This window comes from Ascaphus truei, chromosome 2, assembly GCF_040206685.1.
Source record: "Ascaphus truei isolate aAscTru1 chromosome 2, aAscTru1.hap1, whole genome shotgun sequence".
NCBI lineage: Eukaryota > Metazoa > Chordata > Amphibia > Anura > Ascaphidae > Ascaphus > Ascaphus truei.
In genome coordinates this window covers 474,834,442-474,852,888 of record NC_134484.1, presented here as the reverse complement: position 1 = coordinate 474,852,888, position 18,447 = coordinate 474,834,442, and the positions used below count along the sequence as shown (strand labels likewise).

The following is an 18,447-nucleotide window of genomic DNA, read 5'->3' as shown; positions in this document are numbered from 1 at the left end:
GTGGTGGTGGTGGGGGGTGCGTGGTGGTGGTAGGGGGGTGCGTGGTGGTGGGGGGGTGCGTGGTGGTGGGGTGCGTGGTGGTGGTGGGGGGGTGCGTGGTGGTGGTGGTGGTGTGCATGGTGGTGGTGTGGTGTCTGATGGTGCAGTGCTGCTGGATTCTCTTCCATTGGAAGAAGGGGAGTCCAGTCAGCACCAGGCACGTGCCAATGCTGCACGTGCTCAGAGGAGAAAAACAAGCGTGCAAAGAAATAAAAGATTTAATACGGCGGAAAATACAGCCCTTGTGACGGGCATTGTGGCCAAATATGATCAGCTCTATGGTCATTTAGTAGGTAAGACATTTTATTCCTTGATTATGTTACAAATTCTACTGCTATGATTATGCATAAATATGTTTAAATACATGTGATTTAATGAACGTCATGTATGTCATATGTAATACATGGCATCTATGTCAGTATGTAAAGGAGCTTATGTATGTACACTGGCGACACACTTTATTCGAGCTTGGCTAGTCCCACGAATTCGGGTATACCCGGGTGTATTGAGGTTTGTGACTGTTTTCTGCCCGAGTGCATTGGGTTATTTTCCAGGCAGGGATTGAAGCATTTTATTCCCGCTGGCTGCAATACTGCACAGTATATATATATATACTGCATTACAATTCATGAATTTATGCCATCTGGTAGACACGCGAAGCATTGCAGCCTATTAAATCCTAATCATTATCATTTAACAGATTAGCCGCCCGTCAGCCAGGCATGAACCCAGGCTGGGAAGGCAAACGCAACGGGGCTTGTCAGAGGTGAGGAGCGGCGCATTCCAGGTATCTGCCAGGTACATACTGGGTATTTGATCGAATAAAGTGTGTCGGTGCAGTATGTAAATGTCCTTCATGTATTTCAAGATAGAATGCATGTAATAGATGCGAGGAGATAATATTTTTAATAACATTATCAGTTTGTCTTACAACTGAATATTTTATTTAATCAGACAATTGAGGTAATGTACATTCATTATTAATGTCCTTGCTCCACTAGTTTAAGCCCGCATGCAAAGTACAGTGACTTTTACAGCATTATTTATCATTGTTGTCTAGCGGTATCAATGTGACATGTGAACAATGCCTTTTTGTATAGTTATGTCTATGTATTTTAATCTCTCCATCTTTATACATACATTACATACAATATATTGAGGCATACACTGCATCTATCTATATCCATACTCTTCCTCTCCCTCTGTGTACACACACAACACATTCGCTATACACACACAAAATGGTGGTACACAGACAATAAGAAACGCACACAGCACACATCAAAATCAAAATGGAGTTGCAACAGTTATCAGAACCAGGCACCCCACCCCACACCCCACCCCACCACACCACTACACCACACCCCTAAATCAACATAATGTTCAATTCAAATGTTGCATTTATGGAGGGGAGGAGTCAACTGTTGGCTGTGAGTTATTGGCCAATCCCCTGTCCTGTCTCTGTTGTTAATTACGCCTCGTTCAGGGTGCAGCCTTCGGAGGGAGGGCGTGCTGACTTGCGTGCGGACGTGGGATACAATGTATTTAACGTGAACTGTGGTTGTCATGGTAGCAGCTGCCCTGTCTCCGAAGTAGGGAGTTGACGCTGGCTACAGTTTCATTAAACAAAAAATTCATTTTTTTTAAGCTGCAGCAGTGTCACTGGGACCTAGGCAGCCAATGAAATCATTCTTGAGAATGATTTCAAGAGTGCAACTTGGATCCCTAACCTGGCGTCTGTATCCCCTCCCCCTCCTTAACTCATGAAAAAGTCTGCTGGCAGGATCAACACACATCGCCCAGCAGACTGTCGCCCTCCCGAACGCACTCCCTCCAACTCCTGCCTCTGGCACCCTGAACGAGGCCTAATACTGATTGTCTGAAAGCAAAGACACTCAAAAATACACATTGTAATCTGCTTGAATGTGCCAGATTCATGCATGATTACAACACATAACATTATGTAATCCTACAGCAGTCCTGCTCAACTCATGTTGTAGTTAGCCACATAAAGGGCATGTTTGACGGATATTAGCAGCTCACCACAGATGCCTTAATTAGTGGCTGAGTATGAGTGATTCCTTCATTGAGGCAGCTGTGCACATGTATGTAGTTAAACAAAACATGCCATGTTTGCTGCGTTTTAACCCTGGGGTTCTGCATGTCTGTGATAAAGCATTATTGTCAATGATGGGTGTAATTTGACATCTTCTGACTATCATTCAACATTTTCACTATTATGTCTATATTTAGATGTAAACCCATGTATGTTTTAGTTTATGTGCCACACATTTCATATAAAGTTGCATTTTTCCACTGTGTTCATTATTGCAAGCATTTATGTGAACTGACAAAAACAGATAATTGAAAGTACTCCATTATTCTATTATATTTAAAGGCAGGACCAGTTCCACAATTCGGCGACAATTATGGGAGGATATTCGTGTATCTGTGTCAGCATGTGGAAATCAGGTCCGGACACTAAAAAATTGTAAAAAAAAAATTGACGATATCTGAAGAAATTTAAAGTACGCCATTCAATTTGACCGGAGACATGCTTCCGGGACTGGAGGTGGACCACCGGCATCACCTATAATATTAACCCCTTTGGAGGAGATGTTGAGAGAAAAATTGTTATCAGTTGTAATATCTGGTTTGGCTGGTGACAGAGATATAGGCGTATATGCGGAAACTTTTCCAGCAGGTGATTAATTTATCTATATTTCATGTTGTTTATAAAAATGTTGAATAGAATGTGACAGTCTACAAAAAGTCTTGTAATGTTTAGTAAAATTTTACATATAGGATATTGACAAACTGTACAAGAACCATTTGTGGTATGTTTTTTCTTAGCAATTAATGTCAAATAATCATTACTTATATTACTTATCCAATGTTATGTACTTACATACAGGCATACCCCGGTTTAAGGACACTCCCTTTAAGTACACTCGCGAGTAAGTACATGTTGCCCAGTAGGCAAACGGCAGCTTACGCATGCGCCTGTCAGCACGTCCTGAACAGCAATACCGGCTCCCTACCTATACCGAAGCTGTGTGCAAGCAGGGAGACTATAGAGCCTGTTACACATGCATTATTTACATCAGTTATGCACGTATATGATGATTGCAGTACAGTACATGCATCGATAAGTGGGGAATAGGTAGTGCTTCACTTTAAGTACATTTTCGCTTTACATACATGCTCCGGTCCCATTGTGTACGTTAATGCGGGGTATGCCTGTACACATTTTTTCCCCTTTAGGTGCATTATTGGGTGACGTTAAACATGTATCATATTCTGATGTTAATAATTAAAATAAGGCTTCATACAATCCTAACCATGTAATTCCTCTTACATACTTCCAGTTAAGCTTCTATCATTAACAAAAGTATTCTGGTGAAATGTATGTTTTTGTTTATTCATATAGTTACACCGAAGAAGAGGTGGCCACATCAGATTCTTCTTTGGCATCATCACTACTGGAAGGTGAGGCTATGATGTTATGATTCTAGAATGTGTATATTTTAACGTTACAACAAACATATGGATGAACATAGATCACATGCACATGTTGGTGATATGGTCATACTTATGAATAGTAACTTGACAAATGTAGTTGCACTCATATAAATGACACAAACAGATAACATGGTTTGTGAAGTAATGGCTCCCAAATTATGCTGTGAACATTATAAACGTTGCTACTATGTCAGGTCACTATGAATGTTTACATCTCAAATACAAATATTCTTACATATTTGTGGCAATGCATATATTTACTATACTAATGTTAGTATTTTATGTTCAACATTACATACACACAAAATAGTTGTGTTTGCAAAAAAGTTAGTACACTTGGTATAGTAACATGTAATTAAACATGTTGTATCTTTCATGGGCTTCAAAATAGGGCCTATCACCACCATTCATTATGTTATAATATTACATGTTAACCATGTTTGCATAAAATGACTATGTAAACAGTAGTTATGCCATGAAACGACAGTGGCCACAATAGTGTAGTATGCTGCACTGAAAATGGAGGTCATTTGTGCTTAACTATGCTTGCACTGGTCTTCTTTCTGCACACAGACACAAGCAACCTGTCAGGATTGCCTAGACCTCCTGCCTAGCCATAGCTTCCTTGTCCACTGGGTGTGCTGCTGCCTTCTGTTGGCTCTGGGTTTCTCTGTCTGTCTGTCTTCTTGTTGCTCCTGTCTCTGTCCTTATAGCTCTGCTTCCTGTCTGTTGGTTTTGCCTTTGCTTCAAGTCAGACTCCCATGCACATGCCTGTCTTTGATCCTGATCTGTTTATGTACCTGTACCTGTATTAATACAGGTTAATTCACAGTAAAGGGCCCTGTTAATACAGGTCTGTTCACAGTAAAGGGCCCTGCTAGTAATCTGGCTTGTCCCTGGTTATTCCTGCTCCCTGTTCTCAGTCCCTGTCCCGCCCCGCCTGTCCTGTTGCAGTCTCCTCGTTGCCGACCTCTGCTTGTTACCTGACTTCGCTACCTGCCGCCAGCCTCGGACCCCTGCTTGTTACCTGACTTCGCTACCTGCCGCCTGCCTCGGACCCCTGCTTGTTACCTGACTTCGCTACCTGCCGCCTGCCTCGGACCCCTGCTTGTTTCCTGACTGCGCTGTCTGCCGCCTGCCTCGGACCCTCTGATTGTGACCCCTACTACGCTTCCTGCTGTTCCGGCCACCGAGATCCTACCCGCCACAGGAGTCCCCCCGTGACACAACCCATCTTGTCGTATATTATGTTTTTTGTGTCTCAACTGTCAAGAAGCATGCGTGTATAGAACTTCAACTACACTATTAGGTGTGTGTGTGTGTCTCTGTGTTGGTTGTTAATTCTGTTTTGTCAAAATGGTGGTGAAAAAGTATCCAATAATGTGTGCTTCTGTACTCTCTATGCTGTCACTTGCACTGTTGTTCCTTTTAAAAAGTACACACACATGAAAATCAACACACACATTGTGATAATCCATGGCAGCATAGTTGGTTATGAAATGATGCAGTACAGCCTGTGTTTGTGCTTTCAGACTTGGTGATGTCACTGCTACCACATCCAGCAGCATAATGTAGCAAAGGAAAGATGTCAGTACAATGTAGACATTTGAATTTAAATGCAATCCCCTTTCTAAATATGTTGATTATTTATGTTGCAGGGGATGTCCTAATATCTATTTATGATAGTGGTTATGTGCATAATAATTTACATCAAGACACATGTCACCATTCAGTCACTGAATCATGTTTAACGGTTGCTAAATAATGCCACAGACAAAGCTATTTTGCAAAGGTTTTTGTTTAGAATAATTTTTATTATGTCAAAACTCATATGTTTAAAAAACACATGCTGACATAAAAACATGTTACCAATGTCAAATGTGAATTGCGATTTTTATCTTTAATACATAGAAATTGCATCTCCTGAACATCACAGTCCAGTAACAGAACCACGTCGATTACAACATGCCACTAATCAATAAGACAGTTTGGCAGCAATTGATGCGTCAGAATCAAGGATGATATTAATCCAAAATACCCACCATCAGGAATTAATGGGAGTACACCAATGTATGGCATTAGAAATGCGGCAAATGAAACAGATAATAATAAAAATCCCAGAAGAATTGCATATCATGAATAAGACATTCAAAACACTTGTAAACAATCTAATACAAGTGAATAATCTTCTACCAGACTCTACAGGAAATGAAGGGCAGTTGAGCGGCAACAATGAAGGTTCTTTCTATGCAGGCATTTTGTCACCACAAACAGAGGTGTTAAATGTATCTAGTGATGACATATCCGAAGTAAGAAGCTTTAATCTGGAATCACCAACGAGAGTTGAACAAATGCAGACATCTAGTACAGATGATAATCTTCAACACGCACCTAAAAGGGCAACAAAAAGGAAAAGGTCAAATACAGAAACACAAAGAAATTCCCTTGCCTGGAAGACATTGACCAATAATGGTCAACACTATACCCAGGCACAAGATACACATGTCTATAACCAGGCTACAAATCTTACACTGTCTACCCAGGCCCAAAGTGCACCTGTCTTTACCCAGGCCCAAAGTGCACATGTCTTTACCCTGGGCCAAAGTGCACCTGTCTGTACCCAGGCACAAAGTGCACCTGTCTATAAGCATCCTCAATTTGTTCCAGTGTCTACCCAGGACCAAGGTACAGATGTCTACAACCAGCCACAAATTATTCCAGTCTCTACTCAGGCCAAAAGTGGACTTGTCTCTAACCATCCTCAAAATCTTCCAGTGTCTACCCAGGCCCAAAGTGGACTTTTCTTGAACCATCCTCAATTTGTTCCAGTGTCTACCCAGGCCCAAAGTGGACATGTCTATAACCATCCTCAAAATCTTCCAGTGTCTAGCCAGGCCCAAAGTGGACTTTTCTTGAACCATCCTCAATTTGTTCCAGTGTCTACCCAGGCCCAAAGTGGACTTGTCTCTAACCATCCTCAAATTCTTACAGTGTCTACCCAGGGCCAAAGTGCACCTGTCTCTAACCATCCTCAAATTCTTACAGTGTCTACCCAGGGCCAAAGTGCACCTGTCTCTAACCATCCTCAAATTCTTACAGTGTCTACCCATGGCCAGAGTGGTGCAGCAATTGTTCAGACACAAAGTGCAGCAGTCATTACCCCGAAGAAAACAACAACTAAAAGAGGTGTTAAGCCACAAACTAATGAAAGTGAGCCATCAAACAGGCCACTTACCCGTTCACAAATTAAAAAGACAAAATATTTCGCTCCAGGCCTGAACAGTAAAAACATGATGTATTGGATACGAGCGGGCATTACCCGTCTGGAAGATCTGAAGGGCAGGATACATATACAAACATTTGAGCAAATTAAATCCGCAACGGATATCCCAAATACAGAATTTTTTAAGTACCTCCAGATCAGAGATTTTTACAACAAAACTCCAATTAGACCAGCACGCACTAATTTCGAGCAGCTGTGCTCCAGAGATACGGACACAAGGGGACTCACATCTAGAATGTACAGGGAAGTGGTCTGTCCGAAGATGACAAGCGAGACCCGGTTGCACTACATTCGACAGTGGGAGACTGACTTAGGGGAGACGTTAGAAGATGAAGAATGGGAGCAGATCACACAAGCAGCAGCAAAAAGCTCCATCTGTACCACACTAAAGGAGAACGCGTATAAGGTCCTGATGCGGTGGTACTACACCCCATCTAGATTAGCTAAATTTGTTAAGGGCTACTCCCCGCTCTGCCCAAAACAGTGCGGGGAGGTGGCTGACTTGCGACACATGCTGTGGTCCTGCACAAAAGTGGCCCCGATTTGGGAACAGATTAGAGATTGGTTGCAGCGGATTCTCGGTTGGGAGATCCCCCTGGACCCATGGTTGTTCCTGCTGGGCAGGCGGGTCCAGGGTATGCCAAATGCGACGCACAAATTAATCGTGCATTTTGCAATAGCCACTAGATGCGAGATCGCAGCATTATGGAAGCAACCAGTAATTCCAGTTATCCCCAAGATTCGAAATCGGATTTGGCACGTTTGCCGGATGGAACAATTAACGAGTTTGGTTAATGACACCGGCACAAATTTTCTAAAAGTCTGGTCGCCTTGGCTGACACAGACAGACATCCCCGGGGTGGATGCCACCGCAATCCTGCTATAATAGGTGCAGACGCGTTCTCCTCTGGGGGTCAGAGTCCAGACGACGATTAGCGACGAACAGGTAGGTGACAGCCCCCTGGGTAGCAATCCAACACATCTAGTCTATAGGGATAACTCGGCATACTCGAGATGGAGACAAAGAGGGATATCTACAAAGATAGGAAGCTCGTAAGAGACTATACGTCGGCAGGCATACCCGGAGAAGACCCCTCCCCCCTCTCCCCCCTCCTCCCCCCCTCCCTGGTCCATCGTCTAGTTTGTCTTGTTTGTCCTATATGTTTGGTTCTTGTTCCATATTGAGGCAGTTAAAATAGTCTAATGTATGATATAAAATCTTTATTGGGATGCTGTAATACAATGGGCTGTGATACAATGTAAGAATCTGTGACCCCAATAAAGAAAAATTTGAAGTTGAAAAAAAAAAAAGACAAAATAAACTAATTATTTTTTCATCTATATAGTTTTGTGTTGTTATTGAACAAAATACTTTCATGTTGTGTTCATGTTTGTTTAAAGTGTGTTGTAAATATGTATGTAGCTGAAATGGCAATTGTTTGCATTAATACATGTAGTAGCATTATGACACGTGAATTTATTAACATATAGTACTTGTGTAAAGGGTATAATATATAAATGTACATCATAATGTAAGCCAACACTCATTAGCACATAGACTACTTTAATGCCCTACATTTCCAATTCATGCTGGCTACATTATTCTTTAAATTTCATATAGTACGGCAAAATACACAAATGTATATATTATCACACACGTGTTTGATTGTATATCTGTATATATAAATATTTATATACACACATATATATATATCTATATATTTATACACACACACACACACACACACGTTTATTTATATACACACATATATATATATCTATATATTTATACACACACACGTGTGTGGGTATATATATATATATATATATATATGTATATATATACAAATATAACTGTATGCTCATCTGCATGTCTTATATATATATATATATATATACACCCACACATGTGTGTATATATCTATGTGTATATATCTATGTGTATATATATATGTGTATATATCTATATATATATATCTATATATATATATAGATATAGATATATATATATATATATAGATATATATATATATATATACACATAGATATATACACATAGATATATACACATAGATATATACATACATGTGTGGGTGTATATATATATATATAAGACATGCAGATGAGCATACAGTTATATTTGCATATATATATATATATATATATATATTTATATATATATATATATATATATATATACCCACACACGTGTGTGTGTATAAATATATAGATATATATATGTGTGTATATAAATATTTATATATACAGATATACAATCAAACACGTGTGTGATAATATATACATTTGTGTATTTTGCCGTACTATATGTGTTTATCAAAATGTCGTATGTATCTGTTCTGGCGTATGTGTGTGTGGCAGGACGGCCTGTAGCCGAGGTCAGGGAACAGTCCACACGTGTAGTTTCAGGATAAATGAAAACGTTCAGTGGCTTTATTTCTCCACAGCAACATAACATGCGGGTACACTGTCCCTTTAAGCAAATAAATCCTGCTCCACGTTGGGAGAAAACTGACTAACACAGCAGTCCTAGCTAGCAGGCTGGCTGGCTAAACCATACCCAAACCGTAAGAGTCTTTTTAAGCAGTCATGCAAATAAATGAAAGAAATCTTACTTTGGCTGCAGTAAGTAGTGTGCTGTATCCTTCTGGCTAGCAGTACATCTATCCATGTGCTCTCATCTGGGACAGGCAGCTACTGCTGGTAACAAGATCCTTATCTACCTTGCTGGCTCTCAGGTGTCAGCTTACATCATGATTAGCTAGCTTCCACCTGAGTTAACCCTTATGAGTGCTGGATGAAGCACTCAGACATATGTTTCCCAGGCATAACTGATAGGGGTTGACTTCACCCTGTCACATACCTCCCCTGTTTGTGTGTGGCTAGTGTCCCACACGGCTGAAGCCCGACCCTCCACTCCTTCTCTTGACAAAAAATCAGCATTTCCATGGTCTTTTCCAGGTCTATGCTGAATATCAAAAGAGAAGGGCTGGAGGGCCATATACCACCTGGTAACCTTGGATTTGTGTCCTTCATGGTGTTTAACCACTTCAAGGGCGCATGGTCAGTGACCAGGGTGAAGTGTACTCCGGCGACATAATGTCTCAAGGCCTCAATTGCCCATTTTACAGCGAGGCACTCCTTCTCAATAACGGAATACCTCACTTCCCTTGGGAACAGCTTCCGGCTGATGAACAGTATGGGGTGTTCAACACCATCAAATTGCTGAGACAGCACTGCTCCCAGTCCTACCTCTGAGGCATCCGTCTGGATGATGAAGGGCTCTTTAAAATCTGGGCTCCGAAGAGCGGGGCCCTCTGACAGGCACTTTTTTAGCATGTCAAAGGCGTCTTGGCACTCCCAAGACCATTTAACTTGGGTCGGGGCACTCTTTTTTAGTCAGATCTGTTAGGGGTGCAGATATTTCTGAAAAATTGGGGATAAACCGCCGGTAATACCCTTCTAACCCCAAAAGGGAGCGGACCTGTGTCTTTGTCTGTGGGGTGGGGACTTCCTTTATGGCGGCCACCTTGCTAGCTAGTGGCCTTACTATCCCTCCCCCAACGGCATAGCCCAAGTACTTTGTTGTGGATTTACCCAGGGCACATTTTTTTGGATTTGCAGTGAGCCCTGCTTCTCTTAAGGACGTTAGGACTGCCCTTAACCTTTTTATATGAGACTGCCAGTGTCTGCTATAGATGACAATGTCATCCAAGTAGGCCGTGGCATATGCCCTATGGGGTCGTAGTACCTTGTCCATTAACCTTTGGAATGTGGCTGGAGCCCCATGTAACCCAAAAGGCATAGTGACTTATTGGTATAACTCGAGAGGGGTGGCGAAGGCAGTTTTGCATTTGGATTCTTCCGCTAGAGGTATCTGCCAATATCCTTTCGTGAGATCTAGGGTAGAGATATACTCTGCTTTCCCAAGCGAGTCAAGCAATTCATCCACCCTAGGCATTGGATATGTATCAAATCTGGATACAGCATTTACCTTTCGCAGATCCACGCAAAACCTCACCTTCCCATCTGGTTTAGGGACCAACACGATAGGGCTACACCATTCGCTGTGGGACTCCTCGATCACGCCCAATTCCAACATGTCTATTATCTCCCTCTCTACCAGGTCTTTTCGGCCCTCTGGCAATCTATAGGGACGGGACCATACTTTTACGCCAGGTTCTGTCTCAATCCTATGGGACACTAAATTAGTCTGCCCTGGCAGCTCCGAAAAAACATCTGGGAACTGGTCACATAATTCTAGTAGGTCTGACCTTTGTTCCGTTGTTAACTGCCCTCCCATGGGAACCTGATGGTCATTGTACGTACTAACCTTTGGAAGCTGCGGACCCAAATCCGTCTCTCCTTCCCGAGGGTGGATGAACAGCGATCTCATCATTTTCCAAGGTTTCAGGAGGTTCACGTGGTAGATTTGTTTACCCTTCCTGGACCCTGGTTGAGAGATCTCATAGTTCACCTCCCCGGTGCAGCGGAGAACTTGGAAAGGACCCTGCCACTTCGCAAGGAGTTTACTCTCTGATGCCGGTAGTAGTAGCATCACTTGGTCCCCAGGTTGGAAGACCCTCAAGCGAGCATTTTGGTTGTACTGCCTCTTTTGACGTTCTTGGGCAGATTTGAGGTTTTCCTTAGCAAACCGACCTATCATGTCTAGGCGGTTTCTAAGGTCTATGACATACTGAAGGGTATTCTTGGATGGGGAAGGCTCCTCCTCCCAGGATTCCTTCAGTAGGTCGAGAATACCCCGAGGTTGGCGTCCATATAGGAGCTCAAACGGGGAGAAGCCTGTGGATGATTGGGGAACTTCTCGTACCGCAAACAACAGGAAAGGGAGAAGTTCATCCCAAGCATGCTTTTCAGTGTCCACAAACTTCCTAAGCATGGTTTTTAAAGTACGGTTAAACCTCTCTACCAATCCATCAGTCTGAGGATGGTAGACTGAGGTCCGGACGGATTTTACCTCCAATAACTTTAGGACATCCTGCATTAACTTTGCCATGAAATTTGTTCCCTGGTCAGTTAACATTACTTGGGGAAGTCCTACCCTAGAGAACAGTTCTAACAGCCTGTGAGCAACCTGTTTAGCAGTGGCTGATCTCAGAGGGAAGGCCTCAGGATATCTGGTGGCATAATCAACAACAATGAGTATAAATTTATGTCCCTTCGCAGAGGGTTCTAAAGGTCCGACCAGATCTACCCCAATTCTCTCGAATGGGATGGCTACCAAGGGCAGATGAACCAAGGGAGCCGGCTTCTGTCCTTTTTGGCTAGTTAACTGGCATTCAGGACATGTCTCACATAGTTTCATGATGTCACCGTGTATGCCTGGCCAGTAAAACCGGGACGAGATGCGGTCCGTGGTTTTATCTCTGCCCAAATGACCACCCCATGGGAGAGTATGGGCTAGGGTGAACACCGTTTTAATCAACCCTTTAGGGACTAGCATCTGTCGAATGACCTCCCCTGTTTGTGTAACCTTATTCACACGATATAGAATGTCATTCAACAGTTCAAAATGTGGAAACACTTTTACACCCTGTTCATCCATTATCTTGTTGTTGACCTGTAACACCTTCTCATATTGTCTAGCCAGAGCTGGGTCCTCCCTCTGCCTCTGACGGAAGTCAGGAAGATCCAGGTCTGGCAAAATTGCCGTATCTAACTGTTCCCCACCCTGGTCATCCCCGGCCATGACCTGCAGTCCTTTGGGCTGACTAATGTTACCAAGAGTCCCAGCCTTTCTTAACCAGTCCTCTTTTTCCGCACGTCTCTGTTTGCGTGTCTTTGGGACATGGTGTCTATGGGGAAAAATCTCTGGGGAAAAAGGGAACAAGTCTCCGGGCTTCTCCGTTACCAGAGAAGTAGGCTCTGTAGGAGTAGGGGCCAATAATGTTTCGAGGTAGGGCCAGTCTCGGCCAAGTAGAACAGGAGCAGGTAGCCAGGGAGCAACTCCCACTAGTAGGCTAGCCTCTTGATCCTGGATACGCAGTAGAACGTTCGCCGTCGGGTATCTCTTTGTATCCCCATGGATACACTCGATATTCCAAGGAGAGTCATAAGATAGTCTATTGCTTGGAATTAGGCCCTCTAGGATCAGGGTTTTTCCAGAACCCGAGTCCAGCATGGCGTTTACTTTTGTCCCCTCCAGAGATGCTGGGACTAACCACGGATTGTGGTCCCCTCGGAGACAAGCTGTGGCAGTGGTTCTGCCATATGAACAGACATCTCATCATCTCCTGAATCCGCAACCTCGGTCGTCAGCGGAAGCTCTCGACGGGGCTCAGTGTTTGGACCTCTCCGCTGTTGGATGGGGTCCTCCCTTCTGGTTGGTGGGGTTATCCTCTCCACCGGGTGGGTGACAGGAGTCCAGGTTCTCGGGGAATACTGTGGGTGGCGGCCTCCCTTGAGTGATCCAGTGGCCTCGGACCCAGGATGGGCGTCTCTGCGGGAGTTTGTACCAGGAACCCTCCGAGATGGGAAAAGGTCTTCCGATCGGGTTGACTGGATCTCCCGAGCTGGCGGGTTGTAGACCCTTCGATTGTCTGCTCTCCTGCCTCTAGCATCACCGGAAGCAACTGGTGTTTGCACCGGCCGTTCCCAGCTATTCTGTTGGGTGTCGTCGCCCAGGAAGTTTTCCACCAAGCGGACCGCTGAATCCAGGGAAAATGCAGCGTGTCTTTTTACCCAGGAGCGGGAGGAGGGGGGCAGTATCTGTATGAATTGCTCGAGCACAAACTGTTCAAGGATCTCTGCCTTGGTATGTTTTTCCGGTTGTATCCACCTGGTACATAAGTCTACTAAGCGGTGGGCTACAACCCGGGGTCTGTCTCTGTTTGTATATTTGACTGTCCGGAACCGCCGTCGGTAGGTCTCTGGAGTCAGGCCTAGGCGATCCAGAATAGCAACCTTTAGTTGCTGATAGTCCATGGCCTCGTCTGCTGGAAGAGCTTCCCCTATGAGGAGGCCTGAGCTTCCCCTATGAGGAGTGGAGCCAGAGTCGTTACCCAGCGATCAACTGTCCAGCCGTGGGCCGTGGCTACCCTTTCAAAAGTGAGGAGAAATGCCTCTGAGTCTTCGTTTGGCTTCATTTTATGCAGCATCACCGGTGGGTTATTTGGAATCCCTGGTCTGCCTGGGGCTGGGCCTTCGGCCAGCAATTGGAGTAGCTTTTCCTCTCGCCGGGCCTGTCGCTCATCTTGCTGGGCCTGTCGCTCATCTTGCTGGGCCTGTCGCTCAGATTGCTGGGCCTGTTGCTCAGCTTGTTTCTCTGCTATGATGATAAAATAAGGATACCTGGCGCTTTAGAAAACCAATGTGTCCATAAGAAACAAAATCAGTCTTTAAAGAATGTCACAAAGTCCAAAACTTGAATTGGAAGGCTGTGGTTGTTCTTCACTGCTGCTACTTTCCTATGCACCTGGGAATGATAGAAGGGTACACCATTGCGCAGTACTACTAATTAATGATGTTAACCCCTTACATGCAACTTTCCCAGTGCAGACTGAGTCTACTTACAGGAGTGTCTCTTTCAGGATACAGTGGAGACAATCTGTGCTTTAATCCCTTGAATGTTCATGTGTTCCACGAATCCCCCGTGTACTTCCTTATTTTCTTGGTATTTCCCAGAAACACCCGAACTCGACGAGTCCCCAGTCAAGGAAATTGAACAATTGTGTAAGGGGATCACAGATTTATTAAAACGGCTTCAACAAGCCTAACAACCAGGCTAAAATAAGCCTGCATAAGATTACAAATAAAATGCTACTCACATGTACTCACATGAATACATGCAATACCAAACGACACGAGGATGCCGTCCGCAGCTTGTGTTAAACCTCTGTGACTGCTCCGGCTGAGATAAGCCCTCTCACAGCTTCACTCCTCCGGTTTGGTGTGTCAGAGTCTCCTACCCCTGCTCAGCTACGTTCCGGTTTGTGGCTGACAGGTCAGATGAACTCCTCACCACAGCAGTCACAGCAAGCACACTGCAGACAGGAATCCTAGCTCCTCCCACCCCCTTTGTTTCTCTGCTAGCTGGAGCTGTTGCTCAAGGAACTGAGAAAAAATTGTCTCCATTTTTTTTCCCCCCATCTGTGTGTGTGTGGCCCTTCAGATACAGGGCCCATCCAACATCCCACTTCTGACACCACCTGTGGCAGGACGGCCTGTAGCCGAGGTCAGGGAACAGTCCACACGTGTAGTTTCAGGATAAATGAAAACGTTCAGTGACTTTATTTCTCCACAGCAACATAACATGCGGGTACACTGTCCCTTTAAGCAAATAAATCCTGCTCCACGTTGGGAGAAAACTGACTAACACAGCAGTCCTAGCTAGCAGGCTGGCTGGCTAAACTATACCCAAACCGTAAGAGTCATTTTAAGCAGTCATGCAAACAAATGAAAGAAATCTTACTTTGGCTGCAGTAAGTAGTGTGCTGTATCCTTCTGGCTAGCAGTACATCTATCCATGTGCTCTCATCTGGGACAGGCAGCTACTGCTGGTAACAAGATCCTTATCTACCTTGCTGGCTCTCAGGTGTCAGCTTACATCATGATTAGCTAGCTTCCACCTGAGTTAACCCTTATGAGTGCTGGATGAAGCACTCAGACATATGTTTCCCAGGCATAACTGATAGGGGTTGACTTCACCCTGTCACAGTGTGTTATAATGGATAGAAAGACACAGTGATCTTAGTTCACACAAAATGTAAAAAAAAAAGCTAAAGTAAACACACTTTTGGTGAACATTAATTGGGTAAACATTGCATTACTAATCTTTAATTATTAAATAAAGATGTCTTACGGAACTATTTGATCATGGTTGTATTTAAAAACACCTGTTTGTGGGAGTTTTGAAGGTTGTAAAAGTGCCTTTTGTTTTGTAACCTTGAAAATCACGTCACGTTGATAAAAAGTATCCAATTGTGTATTTGCAAGAGAAGCTTAGAATTTGTCATTATTAACTGCAATTTACAAGGGAAAAGACATGGCTTCAAGTGTTAGACGACAACTAAAAATTTTAATTTTTGAGGCAATAGAATTACAGCAAGATAAGAAAGCGACTTTACGTCAAATTTATGCTTTCATACAAGACAAATATAATGACTCACAAGACACAAGAAATCCTAAACAATGGAAATTATCAGTACGTTACAACTTAACAAGGAATCAATGTTTTGAAAGAGTCTACCCCCGGCCTGGTGAAATCTACTCTTGCTGGAAAGTTGTGGATTCTATGAAGATTACTTTAGAACATGGAACATATATTCTGCTAAGCAGCTTTTTTTTTACGTAATCCACATTACAGCCAACGCCCACAGAGTGCTGTCTCCTACCCAAACCAACAGCAGTGCGTACCACAATCTCACATGCAATGTGGAGGTAACTACAATGGTATGTTGCCTAATGTACATGGTACAAACATGTGTGTATGGGAAAACAGAGAACCTGTGTACCTGCCTCAGCCCGTGTCCTGGCAAAGAAATGGGGAACTACCATATGACGGTGTCACAGAGATGTATGTGCCTCAGTATTCCAGGATTGATTCAACGATTGGCAATCAGTATCTGTATAGCAGCGGCGGCGGGGACGGACACAGCGGCGGCAGCAGCTGCAGATTCCAGCAAACTCGTTTCTAAGTACAAAGAAAAAGGTAAACATTCTTATCCTTACACAATGACAAAACTATTACTACTTGACAATAACACTGCATCATGTGCAGCATCACAGCAACAGACGCTAAACACAAACATTTATTCTAAACTCACACATATTGTAATATGTGTACATATACATTATGACTGTTGTCACAAAAATACATGCATTTAGTATGACACGCATGCAACGTTCAGTTACATAACAGTTATCCCATAGTTGCAAACATTACACATGTATATACACACACGATCATGTTTAATGACTTGTTTACAATTACACATTGTCTAATGTGATAGTCGCGTCCATCTGTGACGTGGCTACGTGATCATGTGACAATGCGGATTCATAACTATGACGAACTACATGTATTATAAAATATGATGTGCAAGCGCTATCTCAGTTGCGTGTGCACACGTATAATGTAAACATACTCAAACACTCACAACACTATTATTATGAAACGCTTGTACTTAGACATTGTTATTTGCTAACACGCATCAGTGTGAGACGCGTGGAGGTGTGCGCGTGCACAGCGCTAACCGTGATGTTAGTTCACCGGAGAGAGGGCGAGCTTGTGACGGGAGGGGGCGTGTTCGGATGTTAACGGGGGCATGTCCATGACGTTACGCGCCTGTTTCGCCGTCACTGGCGGAACCACCGCCGGGGGCGTGGCCACGGCTACGTCGCAAGTTCAACACATAATAAGGCAGCGGTGCCAGTAATGTCTGTGTCACATGCGTGGGCGGGGGGGGGGTTGCGCGTGCACAGCGCTAACCAAGAGCTGCAGTCTGTGAGGGAGATAGTGATATTGCGACGGGAGGGGGCGTGATCGTGCATGTCCGGGGGCGTGGCCATGACATGATGCGGCTGGTTCGCCATCATTGTGTTAAACGATGGTGGGGGCGTGGCCACGCATCAGTCGCAGGCTTTGCAAAAATGTTGTTATAGTTGTACAAAACCCTGCATCACGGCGTGCCTGCACCTTCAGTGTGACGGGGCGTACTGTGCCCAGCACCATTGAGTGGCAGTGCTTACACGCACAGCGCAGGGCGCGCCGTGCACGCAAACATTACTGTGACCGCGGCTTTAATTTTAGCAATGTGTTTAACCTTGCAGTACAGCGGGCCTGTTAAATGTGCGCCGACGCATGTAGTTGTCCATAAGTGTCTGGGGGGCAGGTGTTACAGCGCACTATGCACACAGATGCGAGCGCTATGCAAGTCACTGTGACCGCAGCATAACACAACTTATAATTGAAGCATATGTGTACATGTACACTGATTAACAGCATAATAAAAAATATTCAGAATAACATAAACATTGCGATGCAAATGGTGAAAAGTATGTCCTTTGTATTTCAGAAATATCACTCTGACATGGACTTACAATCAATGAATTTACCTGGCTACACAAACAGAGTTTGCTGATTTGAGACGTGTCTCACAGTTTCAATGAATATTCCTATGGTTGCAAACACTAATGCTGATGTAATCAGTGACGCTTATTTCTGCTTGTAGTGAATGTAACTTCATCATTTAACTATTAGTGATGTTACATTTCGTTATTCATAACATTAATGACATTTATACTCATACTAACTCTATAATTATATGTAACCTTTTAACAATAAATTTAATTATGTTGACAACATTTATTTAGAATGATTGCATTATGTATATAATTTCCATAAGTTGGACATATAGCATTAACTATAACAACACTTACTTGATAATATTTTGAACATCATGTTTCTTCACAGTTAATGAAATGCATGACAAATTAAACTTTGAACATGTATATTTTTTTTAACAACAATGTTGATATAAGTATTAGCAAAAATGTCCAAACTTCAAACATTATAAATTACAACATGTAACATTTGCTAGCTGAGCTTACAGATCACACATTAT

The 18,447-nt window shown here is 43.4% G+C and overlaps 1 long non-coding RNA gene across 1 annotated transcript; it reads left to right on the top strand.

The window, feature by feature from the left end:
• Nucleotides 1-116: 116 nt before the first annotated feature.
• LOC142488824 (uncharacterized) lies at nt 117-8,185 on the top strand. Its single transcript, XR_012799683.1, has 4 exons — nt 117-332; nt 2,438-2,743; nt 3,470-3,528; nt 5,473-8,185. It is a non-coding gene; the product is annotated as an uncharacterized LOC142488824 (long non-coding RNA).
• Nucleotides 8,186-18,447: the final 10,262 nt, after the last annotated feature.